The 16,802-nt window shown below is 48.9% G+C and overlaps 1 protein-coding gene across 2 annotated transcripts in view; it reads right to left on the bottom strand.

Moving 5' to 3' along the window:
* The window catches only part of SNX29 (sorting nexin 29), a 388,450-nt gene that overhangs the window by 129,335 nt on the left and 242,313 nt on the right, over positions 1–16,802 (bottom strand). The window lies entirely within an intron of this gene.

Below are 16,802 nucleotides of genomic sequence, written 5' to 3'. Positions count from 1 at the left end.
ATAGAGAAACGTGAGGGGTCATTCTACTGTGCTGTCACAGAACCCAGCAAGAAGACTCCCACAAGCACCTTCCAGGGAAGTTGTGGAACTTGAGGTGGAGGAGACCCTCACTCAGCCCGGCCCCTGCCCTGCCCAAGAGCTCAGCTCCCTGGACAGAGCCCTGAGCACCGACTGAGGAGTGCTCACCCACGGGGCTACTGGGCCTCTTGGGGTAGGTTATGGAAGATACAAACCCACTGTGGGAATGAGGAAGGGAGCAGCTCTGTGGGGAACAGGCAGGGCCACTAAGTCGGGTCTCCCCTGGAGCAACAAAGGGAGGCCTCCCTTCTGCTCCTCCCTCACACTAAGGGCAAAAGGCACAGAGGGAAAGAGGGGCACTGGGGTCTGCCTCAGGGCGCTTCCCTCCCGTTCTCTACTTTTCCTTCCTTTGGTCTCTCAGCCATGAGTACTCTCTTGTGTATCCCAATGAAACTCTAAAGAGTTAAACTCCTTAAGAGAGTCAGACGTTCCTCACTGAAACAAAAGAGCTATTGCGCCATCAGCACAAAATGTATCCAACTCCTGTCCCTGGGATACTTATGTCAACTCCAATGCCCTCCCTTGTTCCAAGGTGTCCCCCCAAACTATGTGCAACACTAAGTGAAAATTGCCCAGAGATAGTGGAAGAAGCGTGCAATTAGCCACGGGAAACAACGTCACTGAGCCATTTCATCAGCTTTTTTCTTTAAGACCCCAAATTAGTATTTCCCAGTTGCCTTACTCCTTTTGTGTAAGGAAAGCTTACGTCGATCCTCTTTCAGCCTTTAACAAACCAATACAGCATCTCTAATAACATCTGAGTGAATCCTCACACAAGAATCACACAAACCCTCCATGAGCTTCCTCGGGGCTGTGATCCACTTACTACACAGCCACCAGGAGCACACAAACACCTGCTAATGGGCCCCACAAAGTTCCAGTTTAAATAAATGCCACTGTCATTCCAAAAGCAAAGACAGTTTTGTAGTCTTGCCTCTCCATTGTTTGGCAGTGGGAACAGAGTGCTGCCGCAGCTGCCCATCAATGCACGAAACATCGAATGTTCCAGGTTCAGGTGCTGTCTGTCATGAGCTTTCAAAACCCAGGTTCCCTTTTGCAGCCAGAAGATGGACTGGACCACATTCAAACACCCATTTCACTGGGCAATGAGGGAGGGACCCAATGCAACGGAGAAGACATAACTTGATGAAATAATTTCATCATGAAACTGTGGCATCAAACCCACCTCCAAAACTGAGCTTCTCTACTTCGTGTTCCTGTAGTCAGTCACTGGAATAAACAGCCTTCCTCTTACATAAACCATGAAGCTCCCTGTTTCTCAAATAATCATCCCCAAACTCTAGCACAACTAGAAACAAATTCAAGACTAAGAGACGCCTCAGAGATCACAAGTATTTCCCAGTAGGCTGCAAAACCACTGCCACCTGAAATTTTCATCAAGCTTGCAGGGCACACACGGGTCTCCTGTGATCATCTTATTTACAATGGCCAGAGAGAAATGCAGGAAATGGGTTACAGAGAGAATAGGTTGTTCCCATCCACTCTGCCCCAAGTAGCAGTGTTCTTCCAAAGTCACATCTCATATTGTCACCTTTTTTTCAATACCTTCAATGTTTCCCCCACCCTAAGGATGAAATCCTAACTCCTCTCTTCAATTCCACCTGTTACTCTCAGTGTCTCCCTAATGTCACTCAGCCCTACAGGATGTGAATTCCATACTCATGCTAAGGTCTAGGAAGTCACCAGGTAGCAGAGGAAACTGTAGGTGCAAAGGCAGGTACCAGAGGCTGGCAGGAAGTTGAGAGGGGGATAAGGTCAAGCTTTGGTGTGAAACAGGACTGGGCCCATTTGGCTACTGACAGTGTGCTTGGTGCAAGACAGGGAGCCCCCATAAGCCTGAAGCTCATCATCTACAAAATGGGGATCAAACTCCACTCTGGCCTCACTGGGCCACCATACAGAGGAAACAAGAGTGCACTTCACAGGTGTGGCAGGGTGAATGCTGAGCTCAGGAGCAGTTTTCCACGACGGGTACTGATGTCGGAGACATGGTAGAGGAGACCAAGAAGCAGGTCTCTAGAGATTAGCTGGAAAAGGGCCCTCCCCAGAGATCGTGCCTCCTAAACAGGATGTACCACATTAGGGAGCTGGGTGGCTGTGGGGAAACTCACAGTCCCCAAAGCAAGAATGTCGTGGAGTTGCTAACCATCTGCCAGGTCGCTAACCACACAATTCACATGCTGTTACATTTGATCAGGCAAACCGCGATAGAGCCACTTGAGGGAAGAGGAGTGTCAGAGAAGGGCTCTCCAAGAGACACTCAGGAGTCACCATCTAATGGACCTTGTGTGCCACACAGCCTTCAGGGGCAAACCCCTCCCTACATCCCCACCAGACACATGTTCTGGATCGTCAATGCTCAGGGCCAGTTTGAGGTTCATGACTCTTTCTGCTCTTAGTGGTTTTGTTCCATGGCAATTACCCTGAAAATCTTTAGGAAGGAAGTGCCATTTATGGACACCAATGATAGTGACAAATCAAAAGTCAAAGCCAGGTGGAGAGACAATGAACATGGCTGATAGCTCCCAGCACCCAGGATGAGCCAAAGGATGAGGCATGGAGACCTGGTTCTCAGAAGGGCCTGAGGGGAACCAGAGGCTAGAGGAAGATGTGGCCCTCAGCTGTGCCAGGAAGGTACACAACCGATCAGGTGCCAGCCTATGAGTCGCCCTTTGGGTTTCATCCTCTGGCTAGAGAGAAGAAGCTAGAGAGATGTAAGGAGTTTGAGTACGAAGGGCTGCTCAGTATCTATCAATGTTTGGAAGTCTCCGTCTTTGGCTTAGCAAATCCCTGCTGCACAGTCACCTGCCTGTCTTCTTGCACATTCGCTCAAAGCACGAATTCAACTGCCAATGGCTAGAACTTGCCTAAATGCTCACAGGGGACTGGTTAACTATCCCAGGGTTCCCTACATTCCTACTGACTGCCCCTTTGGCAGACAGCACTAATCCATCACAATATTCCTTTAGAGGATCCCCAGGTAGCCTTGACCAATCAGTCAGGGGCTTGGCCTAGCACATGACATCTGTTTAGTAGCCCTAGCCTAGAAGATAGGGGACAGTGTCTTCCAGAAGGTGACATTTAAGTTGGGACTTGGAAGATGATGCCTTGGGAGTTTCAGGGGAATGAGAAATCTCTTCCAGCTGGAGTATCAGGGAAGATGATCTCCAAAAATAATGTGGTTGAAAAAGCTTTAAATCTGTGAAAATCCCAGGGATTATCATAATTACCTGCCAAATCATGAAAGGATTATAAATTGTTTTTTTTTAAGCCTCTGGTATTTCTTTTCATACTAGAATGTTCCATGCCATTACATCCAAGTAAATAATGCCTCACCCTCTTTGAGCTAAGAAATCAGATGTTTCTTGCTTGAGAATGAGACACCTCTATGTCCAAGTGTCCATGGAATCTGAGGCTGTTCTGGTCACATCCTCAAATTCTCCAAGAACACTTACTTAGATGGTTCAGAATCCATCTACCACCGAATGGAACCCTCCACTGTCTTCTGGCCCAGTTCACAGTGGCTGTGGGAGGCGTCTGGAAACCCTCTATAACAACTCCCTGGCACTAGCCAACATCCACACTGCCCTAACACACTTGTGAGCACCAACTGCATACCAGCCCTCTGCAGGCTTTAGGAATCCCCACAGCCTCCCTGCAGGTGGGCACACCTTCCTCACAGGTGAGGCTGTCAAGGTTTGAAAGAGCTGAAGTGTCAGGGTCAGGAAGAGACCGAGTAGGTATGTGGACCTGTGGCCCTACTCTCTGAGGCTTTACCCACACATCCTGGGTGGGTCAGAAAGCTGACCCCCTTTGTGGTCACAGAAGGTAAGTCTATCCTACCCAATAGAGGGGAGGGGCATGGTGTGGACCAGGGGCTCAGTCCCATCTGATCATGAGTCACCTGGAGGGTTTCTTCCTGAAAAAATGAAGATTTCTGGGCCTCCCTTCGTTGACAAAGGGGGAATCTAAGAAGTACTTTCTGAAGGCCCTATCGACTGCAATGACCAATCGCTGGCAAAGACAAAGGGGCAGCAGTTCCCAGACACAGCTTGGAACTGCAGCTGGGCCATCTTGTTATGAAAAACACAACTTTCCAGCCCACAATCTGAAAGACAAGATTTCACCAGCTCCTCCACAGGTCAGCTCTCAAACTCCAAATTCTCACATGAACAAAGCCACAAGCCAGAGAAAAACTGCCTGGACCCTGACTTCTAGCAACAGACGGCAGGAACTATCACCAGGTGGTATCACTGCTCTCAGCCAGTCTACACAATCGAGCACCAGGCAAGGGGAGGCCATGGACCTCTGTCACTGCACACAATGCTGGCCACCAGTGTGTGAGGTAAGACCAGGTGGAAAGTGAGTAGCACTTAGAGAGGTTTAAAGTAATCTCCTAATGCTAGGAATTCCTGGAATTTCATGGTTTTTCTAAATTTTTAACAAAAGTATCAGTCTAATGAATTGGGATTTTAAAAGCAATTAGAAAGGCACTCATCACCATCCATACACTATGTCTGAAGCCATGTCTTACATTTGTTATGATAACAATGGCAAACAATATCAATGGGGAAAAAGAACTAAACACAGCCTCTTTGATAGAATTTGTTAAGAAGAAGAAAAAAAAAAGAACCAATATCATCAATGTCCACTGTTCTTTCAGATTATTTTTTTTTTTAACTGAAAATTGAGCCCAGGGTGCCTTACCAGTGAGCTATGTTCCCATCCCTTTTTATTTTGAGATAGCATCTTACTAAGTTGCCGGCTGGCCTTGAACTTGGGATCCTCCTCCTTCAGTGTGTCCTTCTGCCTTGACACATTTGTGAGCACCAACTGAATAGGAATCCCTATGGCCTCCCAAGTAGCTGGCATTACAGATGACAGGTGTGCGCCACATAGCTGCCTAAACGTTATTTTCTTGTAGCGTGTCACTTTGGTCTTTAAAACTAAGAAAAATGAGGAGTGTTAGCTGAAGTGACTGGTGTTCAGTCCTAGCCCAGGACTCGGAGGCCTGTGAAGCCATCAAAAACCTGTAGCTGTCATCAGTCTCTCTGACCGCAGAGCTGTGGGACCCTCTCAGAGATGCCTGACCACACTGACTTACCAGAGGAGGAAGGTAAAGATCGGGGCCTGAGTAGGAGCCCAGGGTCACAGAGTCCATGAATGACAGTGAAAGTGGACCTCCAGCTATTATGGCCCCAAAGCCCATGCTCCTTCCATCACATGGCACTTCAGGTGACAAATGAGCCAGGGAGAGAAGTAATACACCTGCCTAGGAGTGGAGGATCCAGGATCAGGGAGGTGAGTGCCTATTTCCTGACCAGACCACAAGGCCCTCAACAGAGATGAGGGGGAATTGTTGAAACTGAGGTGCTCTCCCCGCGTAAGGGGTGATGGTGACACGAAGTGGCAGGGCAGAAAAGGGTAGGCCAAGGGAGCCTTCCCGCTGTACCAGGAACGGTCCCTGTTCTCTCCCACACCTCCCCACTAGGTAAGGGCTGCTGCTGTCCCTAATTGAGTAGCTGAGGAAACTGAAGCACAGAAAAGGTAAGCAACTTGCTCAAGGCCACACAGAAAGTAAGCAGCAGAACTGAGACACACTGCTGAGCCCATGCTTGTGGCCACACTCCTCCATCCTGCCTGGACCTCACAGTGAAAGGCTGTCTTCAGCTCTTACTGCTCGGAGCCACTGAAGTCAGCGTGGCTTGTCACAGGCCAGCTCGTAGACTCCCCTGTTAAGGGGGGAAGAAGCACACAGGTAGACAAGAACCTTAAAAGCAAGGCTTCCTGTGGAACTCAGGCCCAAAGGACACTATAGCAAGGATCCTGAGACACCCCCGCCCCCGGAAACCAGATGAGCCTTCTCCAAAGGGACTTTGCTTCATGTTGAGGTATTTTGGAAATTAGTTTCTAAATGAAAATCCCACATGAAGACAGTCCAGGGGCCTGTCAGATGTTACTTCTGGTTGTGCCACAAGGAGGATCCCTCTAAGGAAAGAGGACCCAGATGGGGGAGAGAAAAATGCAGGGCGTGAAGGTCAAGTGCACTCCTGTCTCTCCACTGCTGTAACCTTAAGTGAGCAGTTACACATCTGTGGTTCCTGGGATCTTATTTGTAAAATGAGAATGTTGTCTGTTACCTACTCGACAGGACCGTCAGGAGGTACACAGAAATCACAGTGTGGACCCCACGAGCCTGAAGGAACGTAACTATGCCTCCTATGGCACAGGCTCCCGGCACAGGACAAGCCTCCAGGGGCAGACTCACCCCCACCTTCCAGAGGAGGAAACCCCTGGGGCCCAGAGGCCAAGCAAGTGTCCAGAGTCAGGGGTCTTTAGGAAGGGGCTTGGTCTGACTCCAGCACACAGGGTCCTGCATCTGGTCCACCTTTTGCTTCAACTCCACTGTGAGCAGGGCTGACCCGGGGAAGGCACCCAGGAGCCTTCTCAACACCATGGTATAAAGCCACGGGGCAGGCTCGATGGGGACCCATGAAGTAGAGCCGCCCTCAAGGGCCACTAACACAGAGCCACCAAGGCAAGTGAGTCTTGTAAGTAACCCTGGTGGTAGCTTTGCATTTAAAAGAGTCCCCTAATTTCCTCAGTAACAAGACCCTCTGTGCCCCAGAGAGCAAACAGCACTGGCTGGGATCAGCCTTGAACGGGGGACCCCAGCACCAGCTCCACTGGTAAGGGGAGCCCAGAGAGACAGGTGTCCCATAACTGTCATAGCCTGCCTGAGCTGCTGAGCCCAGGTCCCCAATATCTGCCCTCTTTCCTCCTGTCACATGGCTATTCAGCAAACACTTGAGTGAGCTGTGGAGATGCAGAACAGCTGCTGTGAGTGGCCCAGATGACCCTATTCGCATGAACGAGCAAGGGCAGAGTAGATGGAAATGATAGTGTCACAGCAGCACCCAGCACCTTCTTGGTGGCTGTTAGATAAATGGTGAGGAAAAGGCAGACGCAGAACCACAGACCCAGCTTTGTGCTGATGTGCCCTCGCCTCAGAGCAACGCAGAGGCCTCCGCACCGCTGTGCACGTTTAAAGCAGATGCCGGCAACTCTCACCGAACTGCTGGGCACAACCAGGAGAGGCCCGCGGCACAGTAGGCACCGTGCAAACTCCAGAGCTGGCGGCCGCCCCTTCCCAGACGCGACCATGGGCAACTCACTGTCAACCTCTTTGCATCTCGGTTCCTCCCCCACAAATGAGGTGAAGAACAATGCGAAACTCATGAGGCTTCTGTGAGGTTTAAATAGTCCATACAACAGAAGGCCTTAGCTTAGGCTTGGCATACACAAGGCACACAAGTAATGCTACCGGCTGGCACCACGTTAAGCAAGCACCAGCAGAAACAGGCAGTGCCCCTGGTCCTGTGGGAGCCACACCCCTCAGCTCCCTCAGACATGGCCCCTCCTCCACCCGCTGCCAGACCATGGACTGCCCTCAGCCTGGACAATCAGCCAACCCCCGCTCCCCACCCATGCTCCAAGGGCCCTCCTAAAACAGACACGCTCACTCATGGCCCTTCTCTGCTGCCCTTCAATGACAATGGCAGATTAGCTGATACCTAATCAGCTAATTGCTTCAGAATAACGCCGGGGTGAGGAGGACTGGCCCTACCCTGACGAGCGCTAGCCGGGTGGGACTGTGCACTGGCCACAGAGCTACGTTGTACTATCTTGTCTACGTTCACATTTCTCCATATCCAAAGTTAAAAAAAAAAAAAAAAAACTTCAATGGCTTCCCATTAATTTCCTTGGGCTGGGAGAGAAGCAAGGAAGAGAGGATGGGTGGGGACACATTTCAAGGGAAGGGCTGACGCCAACCAATGAGCACCTGCTCAAACCTGCCTCCCTCCCTCATGCCCATTACAGTTTGGATGTGACATGTCCCCCAAAACCTCACGTGTGAGACAACACAAAAAGTTCAGAGGAGATGACTGGGTTGTGAGAGTCTTAATCCCCCAGTAGGGACTGAGTGGGAACTGAAGTGGTGGGCGTGGCTGGAGGAGGTGGGCACTGGGGCGTGGCTTTGGGGTATATATTTATCTGTCAAGTGGAGCGCCTCTCTGCTTCCTGACCACCATGTGAGCTGCTCCCCCTGCCACACCCTTCCACCATGATATTCTGCCTCACCTTGAGCCCCAAGGAATAGAGCCTGCTCTCTATGGACAGAGACCTCTGAAACCATAAGCCTCCAAATAAACTTTTCCTTCTCTATGATTGTCCTGGTCAGATCTTTCAGTCACAGTGGTGGAAAGGCTGACGACAACACCCCAACATCCCATCCATTCTTCAGGCTTCACTACTCCTCAGTTCACCTCCTTCGATCCAGCCATCCCCCTCCTCCATGACGACTGCTCAGGAGCAGCAGCAATAGCCGCTGATTGGGAAGCACATTATATACATCAACACACCAGCCTCGATGCACAGCCTCTTTTGTGCAAGTGCCTGAGTGGCCATGGGGCCTGGGTTTGGCGAGTGGAACACCCCCAGGGCCACACCCCACTAAGCAGTAAACAATCTGCATTCCTCCAACTACACGGGGTGGCCTTACATGCTACACCAGTGTTGGTGCTGCTCCTGTTTACAGAGGAAGAGATGAGGACTGCAGGGCCTACAACAACTGTCCACGGTCACACGGGGATGGCTGCAAGAGCCGACAGCAGGCCATGCCCTACTTGATTCGGCGCACCAGCAGTTGGGCCTCCTGCTGGCATGGCGCACAGGAGCCCACCTGGCTCCACGAGTCTGAGATGGCCACTGATGGCCCAAGCACAGTGGAGGAGAAGGGGGCCAGGCTCCCCTCTGTTCACACAGCACATGTGACCTGATGCCACACCACAGTTACAATCACACCATCACAAGTTCAAAACACCGCATCTGCCGGGCCTGGAAAAGTGGGTCAGGAATGACTTTAAAAGGCTCTGCGGGCCTCCTTCTCAACAGCACTGCAGCTGCAGCTTGCTCACAGAGGATGGCTATTGATTTCCTGAGATCCCAGGCTGGGCAGCAGCTCATGTTGGCCCGTCTGCCCCCAGGACAGAAAGCCTCTTCCAGGCCACCGGGCAGGCAGCAGAGCTGGAGGAGGAGGAAGGCACATCTGGGCATCACCAGGAGCAAGCACTCTCTGCTGGGCCCAGGGTCACACAGTGTTCCTGACCTGGCTCATCCACAGTCTTCTGCAACCCACCCAGGGCACGGCTCCTTCTCAGAAATCCACCTTCACCATCGGAGAATTCTCCCTCATTCGCTCCACAGACACATGTCAAGCAGCTATCAAGGGCCGGGCCATCTCAAACACAGTGATTCAAGCAGCAAACAAAAATCAAGTCTCTGTCCTCATGCATCCCCATCCCAGCTGTCACTGCCGTCTGACAAACGTGCAAACAGAGGTTTGCAGAAGCTGAGCTGCAGTCAGAGCGAAAAACAGAGCCTGCTGTGGGGCTGGGCCCAGGGTCTCCCACAGTCACCCTCCTGTCTCACAAGGCTCCCTCAGCCAGGCCCTGCGTGCCTCGGTGCTTGGCTCTGAAGCCACTCATCCACTGGCTGTTCAGTCACATGCCTGCTTTGGTCAACAACCACTTATGGGGCAACTGTGCACCAGGGACGATCCTGGGCGTCAGTGTGCCAGGACCCCACTCTACACTCAAGGAGTTCCCTGTCTTGTGAGGACACAGCGGATCAAGTTCCCATATGGTGTGACCAGTGATACAGCAAGAACCCTCAGGTCCCCAGGATCATGAAGGAGAGGTGTCACCCAGCCTGGGGCCAGAGAAAGGGTGGAGGACTTTACCCTAAACTGAGGCCTCAGTGTAGGACAAGGGCAGCCAGCACAGAACAGGTTCAAAGCCAGGCTGCTCCCCAGCCTGCCTCCCACCTGCTCTGTCTCCTCAACTGTAATAGTGCTCTGTCCTGCTGAGTGGGACATAAACTGGTAAGACCTGACTTGAGAGCAATCAGCCTGGCACAGAGCAGGGGCGCACCACAGGGCAGCTTATTATTATGCCAGAGAATTGGCTGCCAGACCCAGCAAGTTACATAACACTGGGCATCCAACACGGGCTTCCCAGCACTGAGGTTTCTCCAAAAAATATTTCACCGTGAAGTGCTGCTTCTGCATTTATTTTGCAGGGTGGTGCAAAGCACAGACTTTCTATAAAGATATAAATTCTGAAACTATGTGGCTCTTTATGATATTCTAATGTTTTCCAGAAATTGGGAGGTCGGCGAGCCTGTTTAATCATCTGCCTTTGGAAGGAATATGCAGAGCCCTCCTGAATATTTCAACCACAGCTCAATAAATTATGTCCAAGTTTCAAAAGAAAGACAGTAAATGAAAAACATTAAATTTCATGAGCATCAGAACTGTTTTTCTCCCTTGAGAGTCCCTTTGTCATACCAAACCAAGCTCACATAAGACAGAGCAGAGCCCCTTCAGGGGGCAGCTTTGCTCCTGCTGATAAGGGGACATAGCCTTTTATTTGTACAAACAGGAATCTGTGCACAAAAACACCTGCAGAGAGGGTGTGGGGCCCCTCACTGTGCTCACGCATACACGAGCAGAGTTGGGAAGTGGCTTGGAGGATGCACTTGTAGCTGGATGGGTCCCACTCTGCCAGTGACCTGTTGGTGACCTTGGGAGAGTCCTTCAACCTCTCCAGGCCTCAGTTTCAGCATCTGCAAAATGGCAGCCACAGAAACATTCACACCATGTGGTTATTAGGAGGATTAAGTGGGTCAATATTTAACTAGACCTCAATAACGTACTGCCATTTTGATTCTTTGACCTTTGACTGGTGCACAAATGCATGCACCTGTGACACTTCCTTCAGCCCCACGACCACCATAGTGGAAAGAGAAGGTGGGATGGTTTTGAAAAACAACATGGGATTTAAAGCAGACACACAGGCCCAGAATCTGGGACGATGCTGGCTGCTGTCCCGTGGACAGGAGTGGCTACTATTCCTGCCCAGTTGTGAACACTGAAGCTTCTGCCTCACCAGCAACAGGAAGCTTGTAGCCTGTTGTCTTGGGGGCCTATGGCCACAGAGGACATCATACATGCTGAAGCACTGAGCACACGGGCCACTAGGGGGAAAGGTCAGTCACCCCCTTCCTCCTCAGTGGCCACAGGAACACAACCTTCCCTCAGGGTCAATGAACTCTGTCCATAACACTCAGTGAGGACAACACAGCAGTAGCCCAGCTGTCTGCAGGTCCTGGAGAGTCAGCTGGACCCAGGAGGAAGATGGAGTCCGCTTCCCAGAATCTGGAGGAGGAAAGGAGCTTGTGCTTCTAGGACATCAAGCTGGACATCAGGCCAAATGTCCTCACTTCCTGGCACAGCACCCTGAGTTGCAAGTGAGGTCACCAGCCCACAATGGCCCTCCCTCTAGGAGAACGACATGGAGACTGGCACCCACCACCCTTGAGCTTCCCATCCCCTGTGCAAAGCAGGACACAAAGGCTCCAGGAAGAAGTTGCGTATGTCACTTCTGAGTCACAGCACAGGACACAGGGTGTGCAACCCTGCTGCTGCCCCTTCTGCTGCCCCATGGGGTGAGAGAGCCTTGTTCTCCAGATGGCATGGCTACAGGAGGGTGTCACCACATGGACCAGGGTGCTCCCAGCTTACAGCTGGACAGCCACAGTGGACACATAATGCCCATGGGAAACATGTGCCTTTATTTTGTTAAAGAATGAGACAGGAGCTCTTGATCTGCAACAGAACCACCCTACCCTGACCAACACCAGCCTCTACTCCATAGTCCTACATCTTCCTAGCTCTCTCACAACCAGCCTCTATGAGGAATGGCACAGAGGCCACGGATGTCTGTCAAAGGCTGCTTCACAGAAGCCACAGGAGAAACTGGACTCAAATCAAGTCAACAACACATCACCGTGGCCCGGAGTTCTGGAGGGAGAACTACCCTATGCTGGGGTTCCTTATTCACCAAAACGTGGCTCCATGGCCCAACATCAGGGTACATATAGGTTTGAGGATGCCATAGCCACGAAACTGGGATAGTGTCACTTCTATCAAGGGACAACAATAACAACCTGGTAAGACATCACCAAGATACCTGTGGGCCAGGCTGCACCAAAGGTTTCTGTACTAGGGGAGCTAACAGTTATCCTGTTGCTGAGCTCACAGGGAGTTTTGCATGGGGTTGCCTATCTCTTGTTCAACCTAAGAGCCAACTAAGATTACCCTCTCACTAGTCATATAATCTAATACTAATCTAATACCAACATACTACAACAATAAAATCCATAGATAGCGAAGTAGGTGAAATATCAGAGAAGGAGTTTGGAATATACATACTAAAGTGACTTAGGAATTAAAGAATGACCTAAGTGAGCAGATATAGGCAAAAATCAAACACTCCAACAAAGAGATAAGAGAACAAATTCAGATGACCATGATCACACCAACAAAGAGATGAGAGCAAATACAAGTTGTAAGAGATAACTTCAAGAAAGAGAGATACTGAAAAAAAAAGAAATCCTCAAAATGAAAAAAAAAAACAATAAGCCAATTATAAGAATCAATAGATAGCATCACTCACCCACAGACTAGATCACTTAGAAGACAGGACCTCAGACAATAAAGACAAAATATACAATCTTGAAAATAAAGTTGACCTCAGAGTAAAGATGGTAAGAAACCATGAACAGAACATCCAAGAATTATGGGATACCATCAAAAGACCAAATTTAAGATTTATTGGGATAGAGGAAGGTTCCGAGATTCAAACCAAAGGAATGCACAATCTCTTCAATGAAATAATATCAGAAAATTTCCCAAGCATGAAGAATGAATTAGAAAATCAAATACAAGAAGCCTATAGGACACCAAATGTACAAAATTACAACAGATCTACACCAAGATACACTATAATGAAAATGCCTAGCATACAGAATAAGGATAGAATTTTAAAGACTGCAAGAGAGAAAAGTCAGATTACTGATAAGGGAAAAACCAATTTGGATCTCAGCTGATTTTCCAACCCAGACTTTCAAAGCCTGGAGATCCTGGAACAACATATAACAAGCTCTAAAAGAAAATGGATGCCAACCAAGAATCTTATATCCAGCAAAATTAAGCTTCAAATTTGACGATGAAATAAAAACCTTCCATGATAAACAAAAATTAAAAGAATTTACAGCAGGAAAGCCTGCACTACAGAACATTCTTGGCGAAATACTCCATAAGGAGGAAACGAAAAACAACAATGAAATTCTGCAAAGAGAAGAACTACAATAAAGGAAAAGCCAACCAAAGGAGAAACCAAGTCAAGCTAAATATCAAAAATAAACAAAAATGACCAGTAATACAAATCATGTCTCAATAATAACCCTAAATGTTAATGACCTAAACTCACCAATCAAAAGACAGACTAGTAGATTGGATTTTAAAAAAAAAGACCCAACAATATGCTGCCTTAAAGAGACTCTTCTCATAGGAAAAGATGCCCACAGACTGAAGGTGAAAGGTTGGGATAAAATATACCATTCATATGGTCTACGAAAGAAACCAGGGGTTTCCGTCTCTATATAAAATAGATTTCAAGCCAACGTTAATCAAAAGGGATAAAGAGGGACTTTTCACACTGCTTAAGGGAACCATACATCAACAAGACACACACACACACACGCACCCCAAAATATCACACTGTATGCCTTAAATATATACAAGTTATATTTATCCATTATACCTTGATAAAGCTGAAAAATTTTTTAAAAATTTAAAAGATCTACATCTAACAACTTTGGTGCCAGGGTGACATGAAGGTGACATGGACGGGGCTTTTGGAGGGAGGATAAACCTAGTTTTGCATCTCAGCTCCATTGCCTCTACCTGGGCAAGTCTGAACAGGTGGCACCATTTCTACGTACTTGGTCCCTTGCATGTAAAAGGTCTACTCCTACCTGCTGTGTAGACAGTCAGGAAAACAGAGAAAAAAAAGCCCTCAAGGGTCTGGCCAACGCTGGTCCTCCATCAACATTCACCTGCCCTCTGGGCTTTCTCTAGTGCCAGCCTTGGGGTGATGATGTAGCTGGCAGCCCACTCAGGGACCCAGCCTGGATCCTGGCTGGCCAGCATCAGCCACCCAACCACATAATAAACAAAAGATATAAAAAAAAAAAGAAAGAAAAGAAAAATTCTATGGGGACTAGGAGAAGCCACTAGAGTCCCGTCAGTCCCATGGAAGCAATTATACTGTACAGAGACACAAAGATGCTTTGCCAGAAATACATGGGTCTTAATGTCCTGGGAGTCTCTGTCCCCAGCACAAAGAAGTTCAGAAGTTGACAATTTGACACTTTTCAAAGGAGGTCTGCTTCAATGACAGAAAAAGGACATGGTTTTCTTACACCTCTAATTTCCATCTCTAAAATGGGAAAGCAAATGATTCCTTCAGCACACGCAAAGCAGTGTAAACGTCAACACCAAGCACAAGCCCCAAAGAGGAAACACTGTGTCCCAACTACTTTTCTCTGAAAGGCAAAAAAAAAAAAATTTGAGTGTCACAATAGCACAAAGAGCTGCTGGTAAAATGTGCCAAGGGGCCCAGGCCAACCCAAACACCACCATGACAGACACAAGGGCAGTGCCAACAGCTTCATGTCACCTGCTACAAAGTTGTTGCCTTTTAAAAATTCCTTCCAAGAGTGCTCCGCAGTCAGGTTTATCTCTGGCTCCCAAGCTGTCGCAGAGGCTGAACAGAGACTCTTTTCCATACCTTAGCTTTACCCATGAAACAATAAATTCCAAACCAAGACTTTCTTGCTAAAAGCTGAAACGCCTGGAATATGAAAGAGTTTCTGCCTTCTGTTAGCTACTCCAAGAACGAGCACTACCCCTGGGTTTGTAAAAACGCCTAACTTAATTTATTCAAAAATGTAAATATTATATTTTTCTGCATCCCCAAAGGCTCTTTTGATTTGACAAAGGTTTATTAAAGACAAAGAGCCAGGCCACTGTTGCACATTCAGATACAGACAGGCCACCTTCATGGTTGTGGTTGGACTGTGGGCAGCAAGGGAGGGCAAGGGCAGTGGTAGGGAGAGTCCAGTGGCCTGGGTTCCAACCCTGATCCTCCAGCTCTGAGCTGAAGACCTTGAGCATGCAGACATCCTGGCAGGGCCTTAGCAGCTCATTAGTAAATCAGGGATGGTTGGGGTGCACAGCTCATGGCAGGGGAGGCCCTAACGATGTCTAGCATATAAATGGGGTCCCAGAGCATTAGTTGCCCTCACCCCCCATAATCACTGATCAGAGCCTTTTTTGATGGACGACTTCTTACACTCCATGCAGCAACTATTTCAGGCAAAATTAGAAATTCTTCTCGTCTAAAAGACCTCCCACCCCCGTCTCCCCAGAGTGCAAGGCCCTCAAAGATATGTAACCCAGCCTCTATGACAACGGCAAATGATGACCAGCCTCCCTGGAAACTCCAGAGAGGCAGAGACTCCCAGGACACCACTTCCAGAAGTACTCCTGAATGTCCCACTCACCCATCACCTGCTGCAAGTCATTTCCCACAGGAAAAGTAGTGAAGTGACAATCAACCCCCCATTGTGTGCACCTTGGTAAAGTCCACTTTGAACAATGCTCAACGGATGACATCTCCACGTGTTTGCCTGTGAAATCAGATCTGAGGGGCTGCAGTTTTAAAATTACAGGATGGGGTACTGGTGACATAAAGCAGAGGGGCCAATGCAAATGCCTTCAGAGCCCCGGCAGGTCAGAGAAGGGAAGAGGAAGGCCAGGAGGGAAGGCAGGGTGTGGCGAGGACCAGCCTGTGGGCAGCCACTCGCCGGCCCAGGTGAACACAGACCTAACAACAGGATCCAACAGCGGACATTCCCATTTAAAAAAAAAAATAGAAATTATGAATTTTATCAAAAATACCCTGATGTGTCAACTTGTCAATGAAAATATTAAGAACATTAAACTGGGCATGGTGGTGCATGCCGGTAATCCCAGTGACTTGGGAGGCCAAGACAGGAGGATTGACACTTTGAGACCAGCCTCAGCAACTTAGCAAGACCCCGTCTCAAACTACATTAGCCAAATGAAGTAGCTCTGAGGGCTAGATGTGGCCCAGTTTACCAGATTCCCCTCTGATTTAAAGGAGTCTCACCAAAAAATTTGTCTCTGAGAGGAAAAATGCTTTGAAATCAGAATAGGGACCCCTTTATCTGTCTGCTTTACAAATCCAAGAAGAGACAACCCTTTCAAAATGCTCCATACAGTGTCTCGTCACATTCAGACACGGCCCTCAAGTGGCCCTGTCTACCCAGGAAGCCAGTGCTTCACACAGACACGGCCCCAGCCCCACAGCCCCCGTTTGCCTTCAGAAGACCGTGAGGCTGCCCCAGCTGGATGAGCTCATCCAGGAGCCCTGTGCCATCCAGGCTTCCATCATCCACTGCACCCAAATCAACATCCATCCTTCTACTGCCTGTCTTCCATCCAGAACTCCACAGCCCGACCTGGATGGCTATAGAAGTGACAGCCTTTTAAGTGTGATTCCTCCTCATTTCCTCTGAGCTAGAAAGGCAAAGCCATCTTATCTCTTCCTTACAGATGTACAAAAATTAGACCATCCCAAAACTTAATACACCCATCAGCTACAAAAGGAAACAGCCAATGTTCCCATGAGGTGGCATCGGTGCCACTAGTT

Source organism: Spermophilus citellus (genome assembly GCF_964194105.1).
Source record: "Spermophilus citellus genome assembly, chromosome: 6".
NCBI lineage: Eukaryota > Metazoa > Chordata > Mammalia > Rodentia > Sciuridae > Spermophilus > Spermophilus citellus.
This window is presented reverse-complemented; position numbering and strand designations above follow the sequence as displayed.